This window comes from Mauremys mutica, chromosome 3 (genome assembly GCF_020497125.1).
Source record: "Mauremys mutica isolate MM-2020 ecotype Southern chromosome 3, ASM2049712v1, whole genome shotgun sequence".
Lineage (NCBI taxonomy): Eukaryota > Metazoa > Chordata > Testudines > Geoemydidae > Mauremys > Mauremys mutica.
The window spans coordinates 115,266,490-115,281,889 of NC_059074.1; positions in this window are offsets into that span (position 1 = coordinate 115,266,490).

Consider the following 15,400-nt stretch of genomic DNA (forward strand, 5'->3'; position numbering starts at 1 on the left):
TGGGGCAGGGGATTGGGGTGCCAGAGGAGGTGTGGGGTCTGAGAGGGAGTTTGGGTGCAGGAGGGGATTCTGATCTGGGGCAGGGGGATGGGGTGGAGGAGGGGGTGCGAAGTGCAGGCTCCAGCCAGAAGGCGCTTACCACAGGCAGCTGCCGGCCAGCGGTGCAGCAGGGCTCAGGCTGCCTGCCATAGCCCCATGCCACTCCTGGAAGGGGCTCGCTGCTAGCATGTCTCTGCGCGCTCCTTGGGGGGAAGGGGAAGCGGGTTTCTTCCTGTGCCCACAAGCGCCACCCTGTAGCGCTCATTATCTGGGAACCAGCCAATGGTAGCTGTGAGGACAGCGCTGGGGGCACGGGCAGCACATGGAGCTGCCTCCTCCGCCACCCCAAGGGCCACAGAGACGTGCCAGTAGCCAGCCCCTTCTGGGAGTGGTGTGGGGCTATGGCAGGCAGGCAGGCCCGCCTGAGCGCCCCTTTTAGTGGCCCAGAGATTGCTTCCCCCTAAAGCCCCTGCCTTAATGCGGCCCTGCTGCTGTGCAGCACCACCATTCCTGGATTATTAAGAACTCTTTGGCTCTTATGGAGGGTTAGGGGAAGAGGTATTAGTTACAGTGGGCCTGATCCTTAGAGGGCCTGATCCTGTGCATGTACTGAGGACCTGCAATCACAGTTGTAGTTAATGGGAGCAGCTCTCAGGAACAGACAAAGTGGATAACACCTTAAACTTCCTTCCTGGTCAGCAGCAGCTGAGGGAGTGCATTGCATTGCAGTGCTCAGCATCTCTCATGAATGGGCCCAGAGTAACCATAACTGCTCTTATTGCTGCAGTCTCTAACCCTGCTATTGTCTCTTTGCAACCATTACCACTAATGCTAAGCAACCTGTCCTGCTCTCTAACTTTAAAGGCAAACTAATCTGAATGTATCAGACTGACTGGCTTTTGTTCTTTTTATGTGCAATTGTTTTCATTTTAAGACGTTAAACCTGATTGCTAGAGATGCACATTGTCCATACAGATTGCATACAGCATTTTATTGCAGAAAGTATGGTTTATAGTAAACTAAGACCACTACGATGTCTGAAAATGCCATCTGACTCCAGTGATGGCAGTATATGGCCCTAAAATAGTGAATACAGACATAATATAGCAATCAGAACTCACCCAATGAAATTAATAGGCAACAGGTTTAATGAAACAAGAGGAAGTACTTTTTCACACAATGTTCAGTTAACTTGTGGAACTCATTGCTATGGATGTTGTGATGCCAAAAGTGTTACTGGGTTCAGAAACGAATTACATAAGTTCATGGTCAATTGGTCCATCAATTGCTATTAGCCAAGATGGTCATGGATGCAACACTATGCTTAGGGCCACCCTAAATGTTTGACTGCCTGAAACTAGGAGGGGAAGATGGGGTGGATTGCTCTAAAGTCCCCTGTTCCGTCCACACTCCCTGAAGCTCTGATACTGGATAATGTTGGAGTCAAAATACTGGGCTAGATGGACCATTGATCTGATCCAGTATGGCTGCTCTTATGTTCCTATTAAAAGTATACTCTTTATGAGAGGAGGCTTCTATTATTGTATTAGATCTCTTATTGTTTTTATTTAGATTTTCAGTAGGCTTCACTGTACTCTAAAGGCTTACACAGTGTCTAAGCTCTCTCTTGCAGATAATGTCATCTGTTGTAACATGTCCATGAAAAATTGCATCCAATCCTGGCCCCCTTGCTCATTGACTTTAGTGGTCTACTTGAATGAGAACAGCAAGGAGGATTTGGTCCACAGTGTGTAACCAAGGTGTTAGAAACAATCATTCCTTCACAGAGAAATTATTTTAAAATAACTGAATATGTACTTATGGGTTATAAATGCAGGATTTGCAATAGAGCTTTACATGATATATTATTCCTTGTATTACACTATATTTAGTAAGTAATATAGGAAGAAAAGCTATAATGTACTGTATTTTTTTTCTCTTGAAATCTGCATTGGACACAAACTGTTTTACATTCCCTGGATTAGGGAAGTTAAAAATATGAAATATTTTGTGCATAACCAATTTGGAAGTCAGCTGCTTAACTAACAGCTTAAACAATAATGGATATGAATATTTTGTAAGCATTGTGGAGACTCTGAAATGTGAAATAAAGGTAGAAATTATAATCTGTACTGCATGATTTTCCTTACGCTACATTTTACATGTGAAAGAACTAATTTATATGTCAAATCCTGGCTGTAGAAATCAGACATAAAGAGCTGGAAAAGTTATATAAATAATGTCAAGTTCAGCTTTTATTCTATGATCATAAGATCCAATGGCTAGAAGCTGATACTAGAAAAATTCTAATGGGAAACAAGGCTCAAATGTTTAACAGTGAGAGTAATTAACAACTGGACCCACAGGATGAGGTAGATTCTCTGTCACTTTAAGTCTTTAAATCAGGATTGGATATCTTCCTAAGAAATGTGCTCAAAGGGGTTCAAACTGGCAGGGTTTTGAGCAGTATGTCCCTGATGCAGGAAAGTGGGTAAGCATACAATTAAGCACGAGTAGTCTCTATCAGGTCAATGTTTAAGGAGGTGGTTTATATTTTAAAAAAATGCATTCTATTTTTTTAGCAGGTGAAATTATTAGTGCTTTTCACCTTCTGTCATGCTGCAGGAAGGCTTTTGGAGGGGGTCCTTCTTTTCAGAGATATTGTACTGGCCTTATACAACAGCATTTTCCACAGGAAGATCTCAATGAATTAATAAGCCTCATAACAATTCTGGACAGTAGGTAATCACTACTTCCACCAAGTGAAGCACAGAGAGATTAAGAGACTTGCCCACAGTCACACAAGGAGTAACTGGCAGAGCTATGACCAGAACTTAGATATCTTGACACCCAGTCCTGCACTTTTTAAGCACTAGACAATGCTTCCTCTTCTCTTCTTAAAATGAAATACTGTCCATATCTTAAATCACACACACAAGCTATTGCCCATGTTTCATGCAGAGAACAGATTAATGTCATTCCAAGGTATTAACACAAGTGGTTTCCACTATATTCCTTGACCTTTCCTTATTGAAGAATTTCTGATTGCTTATTCAGACATCTACTGGATTATAATACTACTTCTCTGAACATGACATGTCATTGCCAAATCAAATTTTTAAAGTTCACTTGCAATTTACCATGAAGTTTTTTAGTCATCTTGACATCTCGTCTTAAGTGTAAACTGAAAACTACATTTACTGGAAATGTCCACTCAGAAACAAAATGACACATGCCAGATCCCTGACCTATAGGTACTTTATAAAATTAGACAATGTCTGTGATGCACTGCAGCTTCTGGAGAAAAGAAAGAAAACACTAATAGGAAATTTACCTCTACCATGTCCAAAACAGATTAAAGAAAAGAGTGTTGATGTATTTTATAGAGAGGAGGACCATAAATCAACTTTGTCCAACCTTTTCAAACGTAGGTGCCTAAATCTTTTTTTTTTTTGTTGGCACCTTGACAAAAGTGACCTGCTTTGCAGAGGGCCTGACTTCAGTGCCTATTTATCTTTTTAAAAAATGGTGATAAGGACAAAATCCTAATCACATGTGGGCTACAATTCGGTGTAATAACAACATAGACTTTTATTTCTGTAGCACTTTTCATCCAGCAGGATGATTAAACCCTTTCACCTCAGCACTGGAAGGGGCTGCCAGCAGATTTTCTTTAACCTCAGAGAGCAACAGGAGGGGGAGAATCTTCCTCAGCTCACTGAGAATCATTCCCCCATCCCATCCTCATTCCATCATCCCCTCAGTATTCTCCCCCTCATCTACTGTCCCCCTAGTCTCTCTAAAATCTAGGAATTATTACTTCAGCAGTTGACTATTTATAATACCACCAGCAGTGATAGTCAAAGACTGCGGCCCCATTGTGCTAGGTGTTAGAAGGAAAAGACCTAGGGTGACCAGATAGCAAGTGTGAAAAATTGGGACAGGGGGTGGGGGGTAATAAGCATCTATGTAAGCAAAAGCCCCAAATATCGGGACTGTCCCTATAATCTGGTCACCCTAATTAAAGACCATCCCTGCCCCAAAGAGCATACAGTCCACGTAAACAGCTTGAATGAGAGCTCACAATGTTCTATGGGCCACTAACCAGTCCAGTGCAAGCAGAAATTAATGAATAGTAACAAATCGCTTACAAAGGTTCAGCAGGTTCACTGAGCACACTCCTCCTTATACCTCATCTGGAAAGATTCGATGCTGGTTACATTGCCACTTGCTGCTACGGGACGGTGGCAGACGCATGACAAGCATGAAACAGACTCTGCTGATACCGTTGCAGTGTCCCCCATTTGTGTGATGAAGTAATAAAGAATGCAGGAATAAGAAACAGTGACTTGTTAGTGAGATAAAATGAGGGGAAGGCAGCCTTCAGCTGCTATGATAGTCCAGACAGGACATTAAGCAGTGTGGGGGAGAGGAGCCCAGCATCCCGCTGCTATGATAGTCCAGGCAGAACAGAATCTTTTCTTTACACATGAAAGGCAGGGGCTGATGGAGCTCAGCCCCCTGTTGCTATGATGAAGATGGTTACCAGCCGTTCTGTACCATCTACTGGGAATGATCAGGAGTTTTTTACCCAGGCACTCCCAGCCAGAGGCCAGCCAGGAGCACTCACGGGCTGATGATGAGGACGGATACCAGTCCTTTTGTACTGCACCATCTGCCACAAGGCTGATGATGATGATGGATATCAGTCATATTGTACCATCAGCCACTCTTGAGGGGGGGCGAGGATGCTGCCGTTGACTGCTGCAGCATTGCGTCTATCAGCAGCATTCAGTAAACATAAGGTGACATTTAAAAGAGTCAAGAGAGGATTTTTTTCCCTTTTACTTCTGGGGGTGGGTGAGGGGGGTAAATTGACGAGCTATGCCCTGAACCACCGCGGACAATGTGTTTGACACTACAGGCATTGGGAGCTCAGCCAAGAATGCAAATGCTTTTCGGAGACTGCAGGAACTGTGGGATAGCTTGAGTCCTCAGTCCCCCCTCCCTCCCTCCATGAGCGTCCATTTGATTCTTTGGCTTTCTGTTACGTTTGTCACACAGCAGCGTGCTGAGTCCCTGCTGTGGCCTCTGTCTGGAGATTTTTTAAAAATGCTTTGGAATTTCGTCTTCTGTAACGGAGCTCTGATAGAACAGATTTGCCTGCCCATACAGCGATCACATCCGTACGGTCCATGCTGGAGCTCTTTTTGGATTTTGATTTCAGACTGCATCGCCACCCGTGCTGATCGGAGCTCCACGCTGGGCAAACAGGAAATGATATTCAAAAGTTCGCGGGGCTTTTCCTGAGTACCTGGCCACTGCATTCGAGTTCAGATTGCTGTCCAGAGCGGTCAGTGGTGCACTGTGGGATACCGCCCGGAGGCCAATACTGTCGATTTGCGGCCACACTAACCCTAATCCGATATGGTAATACCGATATTAGCGCTACTCCTCTCGTTGGGGAGGAGTACAGAAAACAGTTTAAAGAGCCCTTTATATCGATATAAAGGGCCTCTTAGTGTGGACGGGTGTGGCGTTAAATCGGTTTAACGCTCCTAAAACTGGTTTAAACGCGTAGTGTAGACCAGGCCTCAGACTAATTGGTAATTAGACAAACCTTTCATGTCTAGACCACCAGGTCAAATCCAGACTCAGCTCTGTAGTTACCGAAAGTCATTGCCAGATGGCAGCACTTTGGTGACTTATGTGGAAAAAGGGGAATGATATCCAATCTGTTTCTAGTGGATAGGTATGAAAATCACAATTGGCAATAATGTAAAGCCTTTTGGATAAGATCAGTGAAGCCATCAATGATTAGAGGCACCTTAAGACTACTCTACTCCCTTAACTCTGCATATGGTCCTTCTAGAACTGGGCTGATGCACACTGGTGAGTCAGAGTGAGGAAGTTTTCTCTCCCCATGCTGCATGTGTTCTGTGGACTTCTGTCAGTGTTCTCAAAAGCACAAAATTCACTGGAAACTAAATATTATCATCCATAACATTACACTATGCTGTTTTCATTGTGGGCGAAAGGAAAGAATTTAAAGTATACCGTTTAATAGAGACTATTTTTAGAGTGATTTAAAAACTGATATTTCTCATGACACCAGGCAGTTCAGTAAGGAACTTCTATCCCTCTTTCTGTAGATTCTGTCAAAATGTTGATAAATATCCAGAGGTCTTCCTCAGACCTAATTATTTTGTTACTTTGGCAAGCAATAGAAAAGGTGACACCAAAGAATCAGTTTGTGAAATGTACTGGCTTGCATTATTTGATAAAGCCTTATGAATTAGTTTGCCAGTATTGAAGTGCTGTATTTTTTTTTTCTGTAAGGCTTTGGGCACATGTCATAAAATGGTATGGACAGTCACTTTGTAAAGCTTTGAATTGCCTTGCAAAATCCTGGTAAATCCATAATATAATAATTCATCATTCAGATATTTATGAGCATCCTGAATAAAACAAGCTGTCTCCTGCAGAAATCCCTGTGCACTGAACAAACATAGTTTTGCATATTTTACATATATATTGGGTAAACTTTTCAAAAAGTGCCCAGGTGGCTTAGGATCCTAAGTCCCATCGACTTTCTCTGGGAATTTGGCTTCTGTCACTTCTGAAGATGCAACTTAGGCTCCTTAGTAACGTAGGCACCCTTGTAAATTTTACAAATACCTTTTTAAAAAAAGCTTAAAATGTTAAAGGTTGACAAGTCAAGCACTCAGAAATTAAGAAATGGCAGGATGTCAGGGCACGCATTCATTATACAGCCTTTAATAACATGATCACAAACTATTTTGAAACAGGACTCCTCAAGCTCTCTACAGAAACAGTAGTATGCCTACACACAGTGAATTGTGGGTTCAGGGCCTTTGATTGGACCACTCTACTGGCTTAACTGGAATTGAAAAGGTCTCATGTTGCAATATCTTCACAGAACATGAATTTAAAAAATTACCAATTATTAAAAATATTGATAATTTGTATTAAATTCATAATAGTTTAGTACTGCTTCTTGTTATGTATTAAATTCACAGATTCCATGGTTCTACTAACATCACACAACCATCTTCCTTTACGTTTCTTTTTTTGTAATTTTAAAATATTTGCACCAAATCCTAAAGACCATTAAGGCCTCCTAGTCCCATGGGTATGCCTGCACAGCCCTCAGCAGCAAGACTCTGAGCTCGGGTTGACAGATTCAAGCTAGCAGGGCTTGCTCTACTGGACTAAAAATAGCTGTGCAGATATTGTAGCTTGGTCTCTGTGATAAATGGAGGGAGGGAGGGAGGGGTAGCTCCCTTTTATGGACACCCAGCCAGCCAGTTAGCTACAAAATCCCTGTTAGTAGCTGTTCTTTACTCGCTTTACCTGTAAAGGGTTAAAAAAAAGCCCATAGGTAAAAGGAAGGGAGTGGGCACCTGACCGTAAGAGCCAATGGGAGGGCTTGAACTTTTTAAAATTGGGAAAAAACTTTCCCTTTGTCTGGTTGCTGTTGTTTTCTCCAGAGAGGAGACACAGAGCAGCAATGCTGTAAGAAGCTTGCACCAGATATGAAAAATCATCAAATCATACCTAGAAACTACTTATCTGAAACTCCAGATATGTAAGTAGCTCAGGAAATCTCTAGGAAGATGCGATTAGGTTTCTCTCTTTTATTTCTCTAAGGCTTGTGGACTCCTCTGTGCTAACCCCAGGTGCTTTTGTTTGCTTGTAACCTTTAAACTGGATCTCAAGAAAGTTATTTTAATGCTTAATCCTTATACGTGGTTCTTTTTAAAACCCAGCAATAGTCTGAGTTTTTAGATGTATTTTCTTTTTGTTTTTAATAAAATTTACCTTTTTAAAGAACAGGAATGGGTTTTTGTGTCCTAAGAGGTTTGTACATATGTAGTTTAATTAGCTGGTGGCAACAGCTGATTTCCTTTGATTTCCTCAGCTCTTCCCTGGAGTGGGGGTGAAAGGGCTTGAGGGTACCCCACAGGGAAGAATTCCCAAGTGCGCCTTCCTGGGTTCAAAGGGGGGTTTTGCATTTGGGTGATGGCAGCATCTACCCATCCAAGGTCAGAGAGAAGCTGTAACCTTGGGAGTTTAATACAAGCCAGGAGTGGCCAGTATTAATTTTTAGAATCCTTGCTGGCCCTCATCTTTTGCACTTGAAGTGCCAAAGTGGGGAATCAGCCTTTACAGGCTCGGAAGCCCACTGTGTAGATTTACCCACTGAGGGTAGCTGCATGTGAGCCTGACTGATTTGAAAATGGTCAAGCTAGTACAATAGGGGTACTGAAAAGTTACTCTACCATTCTACAATCTGAATCCACAGAGGTCCAGAAGGAGGTAAGAGGATATTTACTTGCCATCTGAAGATCCTGATCTCCATGGAATCACAATCAGGGAGGGAGGCAGGGAGCAAGGGTAGGCAGTCATCAAGCATCAGATAAGCTATGTGCCATCCTTCCAGAGTTTGTTCACTGCTCTGCATCCTTGCAGCTTGGGAGCATCGTTATTAGTTCAGGCAGTCAGTGAATTTGAACTGGCAGAGCCACTTGCAGTTTAAGAAGTAGGCTCAAGAAGGCATAAGTCTGTGAGTTCTTTTTTTGCCTCTGTCTTCACAGACAAGGTCAGCTCCCAGACAGCTGCACTCTGCAGCACGGTATGGGGAGGAGGTGACCAGCTCTCTGTGGAGAAAGAAGTAGTTCGGGACTATTTAGAAAAGCTGGACGAGCACAAGTCCATGGGGCCGGATGCGCTGCATCCGAGGGTGCTAAAGGAGTTGGCCGATGAGATTGCAGAGCCATTGGCCATTATCTTTGAAAAATCATGGCGATCGGGGGAGGTCCCGGATGACTGGAAAAAAGCTAATGTAGTGCCCATCTTTAAAAAAGGGAAGAAGGAAGATCCAGGGAACTACAGGCCAGTCAGTCTCACCTCAGTCCCTGGAAAAATCATGGAACAGGTCCTCAAGGAATCAATTCTGAACCACTTAAAGGAGGGGAAAGTGATCAGGAACAGTCAGCATGGATTCACCAAGGGCAAGTCATGCCTGACTAACCTAATTGCCTTCTATGATGAGATAACCGGCTCTGTGGATGAGGGGAAAGCAGTGGATGAGCTATTTCTGGACTTTAGCAAAGCTTTTGATACAGTCTCCCACAGTATTCTTGCCAGCAAGTTAAAGAAGTCTGGGCTGGATGAATGGATGGTAAGGTGGATAGAAAACTGGCTAGATGGTCGGGCTCAACGGGTAGTGATCAATGGTTCCATGTCTAGTTGGCAGCCAGTATCAAGTGGAGTGCCCCAAGGATCGGTGCTGGGGCCGGTTTTGTTCAATATCTTCATTAACGATTTGGAGGATGGTGTGGACTGCACCCTTAGCAAGTTTGCAGATGACACTAAACTGGGAGGAGTGGTTGATACGCTGGAGGGTAGGGATAGGATACAGAGGGACCTAGACAAATTAGAGGATTGGGCCAAAAGAAATATGATGAGGTTCAACAAGGACAAGTGCAGAGTCCTGCACTTAGGAAGGAAGAATCCCATGCACTGCTACAGACTAGGGACTGAATGGCTGGGCAGCAGTTCTGCAGAAAAGGACCTAGGGGTTACGGTGGATGAAAAGCTGAATATGAGTCAACAGTGTGCCCTTGTTGCCAAGAAGGCTGATGGCATTTTGGGTTGTATAAATAGGGGCATTTCTAGCAGATCGAGGGATGTGATCATTCCCCTCTATTCAGCACTGGTGAGGCCTCATTTGGAGTACTGTGTCCAGTTTTGGGCCCCACACTACAAGAAGGATGTGGATAAATTGGAGAGAGTCCAGCGGAGGGCAACAAAAATGATTAGGGGGCTGGAGCACATGACTTATGAGGAGAGGTTGAGGGAACTGGGATTGTTTAGTCTGCAGAAGAGAAGAATGAGGGGGGATTTGATAGCTGCTTTCAACTACCTGAAAGGGGGTTCCAAAGAGGATGGATCTAGACTGTTCTCAGTGGTAGACGATGACAGAACAAGGAGTAATGGTCTCAAGTTGCAGAGGGGGAGGTTTAGGTTGGACATTAGGAAAAACTTTTTCACTAGTAGGGTGGTGAAGAACTGGAATGGGTTACCTAAGGAGGTGGTGGAATCTCCTTCCTTAGAGGTTTTTAAGGTCAGGCTTGACAAAGTCCTGGCTGGGATGATTTAGTTGGGTTTGGTCCTGCTTTGAGCAGAGGGTTGGACTAGATGACCTCCTGAGGTCCCTTCCAACCCTGAGATTCTATGATTCTATGATTCTATGAGTGATATGAGGAGCCTGGTACATCTCTTGTTAACGGCAAATGAACTCAGTTCTGGTCTGTGACTAGTGCATAAAATGCATTCATTTTATTTTCTTCCATAAAGGGTTAAACAGCATTTCGGTTCTCACAGCTTGTCTGGGTGTTTTTTGGTCTACAGGTATTTGAGTGAAATCTTAAAATACAGTGACAGGGATGTCAATCACCAGGGCAATAACAAATCCATGTCTGAAAACAATTCACAAGGGCCACATATTGCTTGATAAATTTACTGGTGAAGTGAGGATGTCACACAACTCATAGTCCTTGATGTCATCGAGTGCATTTAAATGCATTTACTGGGATCACAAGAGATATAAATAGGTGCTCTTGCTTCCTCCAGAGCTCCTGGATGACACTGAACTGCCAGTTGATTTAAATGCTACTGCCCACGTTACAAAAGATTTGGAAACGGAGTGTAGATATTACAAATCTAGATGTATATTTATTTATTTTATTTTATTTCTTGACAGTGAACTCAGACTAAATCAATGATGGAGGAAACTTTTCAGGCTAGCTGTTTAGCCATGCTTAATTTGCATCTGGATGGCAACTCCATTCTCCTTTCAGGGTCAGCTATAGCATAGATACCAAAAGAAAAGAAACGTAACATGGTTCTTTAAATATTACTGCACTGGGGATAGATTTGCAAATAGTGCATGTTAACTGCATGGTTGATTACTAAGGTATGGAAAATTGTGTGTCCAGCAAAGCATTTAGGTACATGCTTAACTTTAAGCCTGTGAATAGTCACATTGATGGTTGACTGGATTAGGATTTGCTCTATTATTGACTTCAGTGGGACTACTCTTGGGCTTAAGTCCTTTGCTGACTCAGAGCCTAATTTCTTAAACTATGTAATTCCAGTGACTAAATTTAGGAGCATAATTTGTGCCCTAACTACTGAATGCTGCTTGCTGTGATGGGTTGGATCACAGAAACCCCCTTGGGGCTGCCAACTGATGTGCCAAGACTACTTCTGCCCCTGCTTTCCTGGCCAGCCTGGGACTCCAGCACCCTGTCTTGTTCAGCCAGACACGCCAGTCTGCTCCAACACAGACCCAGGGTCTGAACCACGTGCCCCAAAGCTGCAGACTTAACTGAAAGCAACTTAAGAAGTGTTCCTGTCTTTAACACTCAGATGCCCAACTCCCAATGAGATCCAAACCCCAAATAAATCAGTTTTACCTTGTATAAAGCTTATTCAGGGTAAATTCATAAATTGTTCATCCTCTATAACACTGATAGAGAGATATGCACAGCTGTTTCCTCCCTCCTCCCCCCGAGGTATTAATACATACTCTGGATTAATTAATAAGTAAAAAGTGATTTTATTAAATACAGAAAGTAGGATTTAAGTGGTTCCAAGTAGTAACAGACAGAACAAAGTGAATTACCAAGTAAAATAAAATAAAACATGCAAATCTAAGCCTAATACAGTAATAAAAGTGAATACAGATAAAATCTCACCCTCAGAGATGTTTCAATAAGTTTCTTTCACAGACTGGATGCCTTCCTAGTCTGGGCACAATCCTTTCACCTGGTACAGCCCTTGTTCCAGCTCAGGTGGTAGCTAGGGGATTTCTCATGATGGCTCCTCCATTGTTCTGTTCCACCCACTTATATATCTTTTGCATAAGAGGGGAATCCTTTGTCTCTCTCTGGGTTCCCACCCCCGCTTCTAAATGGAAAAGCACCAGGTTAAAGATGGATTCCAGTTCAGGTGACATCACATGTCACTGTAAGACTTCATTACCCACTTGCCAGCACACACATATACAGGAAGACTTAAAAGTAAAACAGAGCCATCTACAGACAATTGTCCTGGTTAATGGGAGCCATCAAGATTCCAAATCACCGTTAATGGCCCACACTTTGCATAATTACAACAGGCCCTCAGAGTTATATTTTATATTTCTAGTTTCAGATACAAGAGTGATGTGTTTATACAAATAGGATGACCACACTCAGTAGATTATAAGCTTTGTAATGACACTTTACAAGAGACCTTTTGCATGAAGCATATTCCAGTTACATTATATTCATACTCATCAGCATACTTTCATAAAAATTACAGAGTGCAATGTCACACTTGCGTGTTAAATTAATGGCTACACTACCAGGCCTCTCTACTCATCTTTCATTCTTGTTTAGGTATGAATGAGGCATGGTACCCCCACCATGGATTGCCTGTTGATGGACATAAAGGAGCTCCTTACACCCACTGTGTAGGCATGTAAGAGGGCTCATGAATGAGCTCTTAGTGACTAATCAGTAATCAATGTCCTGCTTGACCTTGAAGAGGATCTTTTCTTCACTGCAGTATTTGTAAGGCATTTGGTGTGATATAAGATCAAAGAGGAGAACTCCTGAGTCACAACCTCCTCAGAGGCAATGTAGGTTCAGTTGTTTATTTAAACCTGATTTCCTCTGAATGCCACATCATCTCAAACCTCTGGATGGCACCTATATGTATCAGTGACATAGGGACTGACCGCAATAAGGGCTCTATGGAACTTCTTTAGGGTCATTGCCTCTCACTGCTAGAGGCCTCTGCCAGGGGAAGGCACAGCATCAGGGAGGGAAACAAGGTCATTCCTGGGTGTCCATTTGGGAGAGGCTTCTCAGCTGGGAGTCCTGAAGTTACTGAGGGAAGTTGGAGAGCAAAGCTGCACAATGACAGTTCCAGCACAAACAGGCCACTTTCACCACCTGATCTGCCCCAGAGACTGCACAGCACAGCACAGCACAGCACAGTACAGCACTGAACTGACTCTAGCAACGTGAGGCCTCAGCAGTGACTAACGGCACCAGAAAACCTGGACACCAGAGGGGTGTTGTCACGGGTCGCTGGCCCCTTTAAAGGGAGTCCAAGTCCAGGCTATGATTGATAAGCTAATTTAAAGGGAACATGCCCATCTAGATAGTTAATTAAACAGTGGGGATGCCTGGGGGGTGGCCAGGGTCAACCCTCCCCTCCCAGATTTGCAGCTTGGCTTGAACTGAGCATGCTTACATGGACTGAGTATGCTCAATAACACTGCTGAAGAGAGCTGCCTTCACTCACCCCACCCCTTCCACTATCGGCAGGCATGGGTCACCTCTGTAATTAAATAATGAGCGCCTGGGCCAATTAAAAGGCCATCAGGGCTCAGTTACAGGGAGGTGGGCACAGACAGAGAAGCTCTCCTAAGGGAGTGGAGCTCTCAGAGGAACACAGGCCCTAAGCAGAAGGGCTGTGCAACCCCTAACACCAAGGGGAGAGACTTTATTTCAAGTGTATTTGTACATAATAAAGTAGAACCCCAACAGCAGAATATTGTCTTATGCCCTTTTGGACTGTGCTGAGTGGGTCTTGAGAAAAGAGAAACAGATGCAGAGTGCCTGCAGTGCCACAATAGGTCAGGAGGGGGAACTACAGAGCAGGCATGCCCTGCAACAGGCATGTTCCAATGGATTGTGCCAAAGGGAGAAAAGCCAGTTAAAACTGAGCTTGAGAAACCCCCACCAAACTCATCTCCTTCATTTTGTTGCATTATAACAACCTGAGGAATCCAACAGCATAACCAGCAAACACGGTGTAAATTACTCTGTTAGTCACAATTACTAGTGTGCAGAAGTATCTGTGATTATATCTTGTGGGAGGGACAAATTGAGTGCATTTATTGTAGTTTATTTCTATTTCACTAGCTATAATCCTATCTAACCACTGACCCAAGTTCCTTGTCCCCCCTAATCTAATGAATAGGCAACCTTGTGTCTAAATCTCAATCTGGTTTCCTACAGTGTTTTGCTATTTCTGCAGAAGCTCTGCATTAAGTAATATTTGTTTGTTTTCTGGAGATTGCCAGGTGAAGGTACCAGGTGTTAATTTATATTGAATCCAGGGGTAATTTATACTCTTGCCACAATTTTAGCATATATTCTATAATCCCTGGGGTGTAAGAATCGCTACATTTACACTTATGTAATTTCTGGATCTGAGTCCTCTGTGCCTAGTGCTGTTTTTGAAGGATAGACAGCCAGAGTTTGGGTGATATCATTCCCCATCAACTGGTTTCAAGTTCCACGGCTAATAATCTTTCCCCTGCATTTTAATTTTCCCCTCCTTTTCAACAAGAAACTGTAATGCATGATCTCTGAGTTTGCACATGCACCTACCTGTAGAGCTTCCCAAGTGTCGTAATACTTTGATTTGCCAAATAACTTAGCTATTGACACTGTGACATACAAAAGTTGCTGATAATAATAGTTTCTCACTCTGGTGCCAACTGATTTTTACCTTTCTCCTACAGGAAGCCACCAGGGTCTGCATTATAATTTACAAGATTCCAAATTGCAAGTGGTTGTAGATCAGGTCATGAGTTTTCTCCTTTTCAGGTCCCACTTTTGGCAAGATTGGACAATTAGAATAATCTGCCTTTGGCTTTGTTGCTGGATTGGGGTGTTCAGGTCTGCTACTGAGTTGCATAGGGTCCTTCTAATCATGGATCCCCTTGCAGTTGCTTCTATTTCTTGTGCTTGGTTATGGCCCTGGGATCAATCCAGTGCCTTAAAAATATCTTAGCTACATTCTGGAAGAAGGGAATAGAATGAGTACAGCTATTGCTGTAGCTGGATCATTCATCTGGATCCCTAAGATCAGATCTGGATCAACGAAATTTGAAACCAAGCTTCAGTGCAATTACAACCTGGACCTTCCTAAAGTTTGTCAGTATCCAAAATCTAAGGCTTGCCATTCAGCTCATGTCTAAAGAGTAGTTAACAAAATTTTAGAATGTTCCTGCACTGAATGTTTCATTAGTGTCTCTTAAGGACCCTTTAATTCATTTGCACTTCTTCACTTAAGAAACCAGGGCGTACAATGATGTAAATGTGATAGTTGTCATAATTATTGCTGTGTTGATTAATCTCTCTTTTTGTCTGTTGCAACTGAGTCTATCTTTTACTTCTCTCATCCTCCTTCCAAAATTGTTAGGAATCCAATTAGGAGTAAGTTTATTTATGTGGAGTTAATAATGTGGAATACATTGATTGCAGTACCA